General features: G+C 41.2%; 1 pseudogene; it reads right to left on the bottom strand.

The window, feature by feature from the left end:
- Positions 1 to 369: 369 nt before the first annotated feature.
- Positions 370 to 952, bottom strand: LOC136123801 (lipid droplet-associated hydrolase pseudogene; annotated as a pseudogene).
- Positions 953 to 3,478: the final 2,526 nt, after the last annotated feature.

The raw sequence follows: 3,478 nt of genomic DNA, 5'->3' as shown, positions 1-3,478 counted from the left end.
TACACTGTAACTCAATTAAAATCAACTAAATTTAGATTTCCTTTTGTCTGCAAGGATTCTGCCTACCGAAACTGTATGGTGCCACTGGGCATCTTGTGCAAACATGAGAGGTCTTGTTTAGATCACTGTGTTCCCGGAGTCTTTGGAAATGTGTTGTTAATCCTATGGAATATTGATCGACTGTGTTTATTTCAGCCTATAGCATGGGGAGCTAGGAGATGATGGTTTCTAGGCCAAGAGGGCCTCACTTTTTTTCTCTTCTAATATCAAAGATTAAAATTTAACATTTACCTACTAAGTATACTACTTACTACTAAGAGTCAGTACACCTACTGCCTCTATGTCAGTGCTTGTTCCTTGTGTCAGTATTTATAGTTTAGACAGATCATCCTTTAGCCAGTCAGCTTCCATGTTGGGCTCCTGGTAAAAAATAGAGGATAAATGCATGAGGTATTTTTTTTCTCACAGAGTCATATGTCTCCTGGAAAATCTTTCTTCATGTCTTCATAGTACGCTTTTGGACACCAACCATCTATAGTATCATAGTAAAATGTGAACTTAGGTACATGTTCCTTATGGTTTCATTGTCTCTCTTCACCACCTCCATCATTTCTTGGCTTCCAAGGGAGGCAGCACTAATGAGGCAGAAGGGTTCCAACGCATTCAGAAAGGAACATTCACTCCGTACGTTAATCATTCAAAGGAGCGTTCTGATCATCGAGGACTTGATTTTCTCGGGCCATGATTTAAGTAGTAAGTAGCCAGGAACATAGAGAACATCAAAGCCAGCACAAAAGTGGATTGGCGAGCTTGCCGTTGGGTGACTCAGTCATTCGCTCAGTTGCTGGAGAGAGCAGAAAGCAGCGAGTTATTGGGAGCTCAGGGGCATATGCTTCAGAATCTGAAGGGAAAAAGAGCAGCCTACAGAATGACCAATGACCACAAGTTTCATTTCCTTTGGCACATGAGTTCTCAGGAAAGCTAGTTTGTATTCTACTTGACCACAGAGTCCATAGATGTCCTTAATTTCTCGAGCATTTGGGTCGTCCGAAAGTTGTCAGAATCTTCTTGTCCTTGGGGGCCACGGCATGCCCAGCATGACTGATAACCCAAACTGGAAAGCGTCTTTTTGTTGAAGAATACAAAGCCTTTGCAAATGGCACATAAAAGGCAGAAAAACCTGTGTTACCCGTAGTAAAGAAAATAAGCAGCCTAGGTCTGTTGGCACTTAGAGTATTAACGCGGTCAGTCCAGGGCCCACATTTTAGAACCTGTGTTTCAACTCCACAGCATGGAATGAATTCCTCAGGCATAGGAGTTCCTTCCTTGATTTCTGCATCCGTGTCTGTCTGCCTAGAAGGCAGCAGCCTGCACCGTGACCATCTTGGTTAGTGAGGGGATTGTTTTTAATCCATTCTGCTCCCTCCAGTGTCCGCAGGGCTGCTGGTTTTCACAGTTGCTGCTAGCCAGGCTATTGTTTTTCAACACTGCTGCACAGTAGGGAGTAAGGTGTGGGCACAGGGCCTGTTATAACATTTCAAACCTCACTTATCTTACTTTTTTATGGTTAATTTCTAGAGTTCTAAAAAGTTGATTTTGCTGATCATTATCATTGCTTTTATGGAGGAGCAGTTTTTCGGAGGTCTTGCTCTGCCATTCCTGAAATGCTTCTTATCCAAATGTATTTTCAGTCTACACGTCTAATTTTCACCTCAGTATTCTTAGTACTCAGGTTCTGAAGTAAATAAATATCTAAAGTGGAAGAAATCCAAACTGAATATATCCACTATCCTGGCTTACTAAATTCAAGGGTGAATTTACTATGGTTGTCAGTCTAACAGGAGTCCGTACTTGTTTTTTCATTCTGGAAAAAAATATATATCACATAATGTGAAAACAAAGTGCACAGCATGTCCTTTAATTTGAATTTTACTATAAATTGCTTTCTAGATCTGGAACTTGTTCAGAACATTTTTTAACAGATTAAATTTTGCCTTCTTTAATAAAAGAATAATGTGTCATCTATGGTGAACAAGCGTAGCAAAATTCTGTATTTAAACTGATGCTCAGCATTGTGTATTATATATTTTCTTTGTATAACTATCAAGTTTCAGAACTTCCAGATGCTCCTGCTTACAAACAAGCCTGCATCTAAACATTATCTACTTAACTTACATCCAAAAAAAGAAAGAGCCTATATATCCCCCATAAAGAAAATTGTTACAATACCTCGTAACTGAGATGTATGTATGTATATCTGCTTGCCACATTAAAAAATCTTTTGCTTGTGCAAAATTAAGAGAAAAACCCTAACATGGTTCACCATGGAAGATACAAAAATCTACTCTCTGAAGTTATGTGATGCTAATTATAAGGTGGGGAATAATATATTGAAGGTATTATTGTCACTATTGTTATTTACAAAGCATTTACTTAGTAACTTACAGGTAATAAATGGCTGTTTTACCCACTTCCTGTGATTTCATTTTCAATGTTTTATTTGCTCTTCTATCTGCTCTGTATCAGCCAGTTACATTCTGTATGTATTCATTGATTCATAACTTCATTTATTTACTTTATACCTATTAGGTATCAGCTGTAAGCTCTTTAAGGGAAGGGACTAGGTCTTATTCGTTTTTTTTTTTTTTTTTTTTTGCGGTACGCGGGCCTCTCACTGTTGTGGCCTCTCACATTGCGGAGCACAGGCTCCGGACGCGCAGGCCCAGCGGCCATGGCTCACGGGCCCAGCCGCTCCGCGGCATGTGGGATCCTCCCGGACCGGGGCACGAACCCATGTCCCCTGCATCGGCAGGCGGACTCTCAACCACTGCGCCACCAGGGAAGCCTTTTTTCGTTTTTGTCTGCCTAATTTCTATCACATTGGCTATATAGGAAAACAGATATAAAAATATAAAACAGTGCAATATTTTAGTATTACATACTTATTTTTGAGATTACAAATTGGTTGTTCCATATGAAATTGTTAATATTTGATTATTTATTTATTTATGTTTGGCTGTGTTGGGTTCTCGTTGCTGCATGCGGGCTTTCTCTAGCTGCGGTGAGCGGGGGCTACTCCTCGTTTCGGGGCGTAGGCATCCCATTGTGGTGGCTTCTCCTGCTGCGGAGCACAGGCTCCAGGCATGCGGGCCTCAGTAGCTGTGGCACACAGGCTCGCGGGCTCTAGAGCGCAGGCGCAGTAGTTGTGGTGCATGGGCCTAGTTGCTCCGCGGCATGTGGGATCCTCCTGGACCAGGGATCGAACCCTTGTCCCTGCATTACGGGCAGATTCTCAACCACTGTGCCACCAGGGAAGTCCCAATATTTGATCATTTTTGACTTTGCAAAATGGAACTTCATGTGATCCACCTTAATATATGCATAGAATAGTTAAAAGATCAGACTCCAATTCATAGAACGGATGAAATTTGTCTTCACTTCAGGATTTAGTTTGGAAGCAGGGAATTTGGTGACTGTC

This window comes from Phocoena phocoena, chromosome 5 (genome assembly GCF_963924675.1).
Source record: "Phocoena phocoena chromosome 5, mPhoPho1.1, whole genome shotgun sequence".
NCBI classification, from domain to species: Eukaryota; Metazoa; Chordata; class Mammalia; order Artiodactyla; family Phocoenidae; genus Phocoena; species Phocoena phocoena.
The sequence above is the reverse complement of the archived record's forward strand: the minus strand, read 5'-3'. Positions and strand labels throughout refer to the sequence as shown.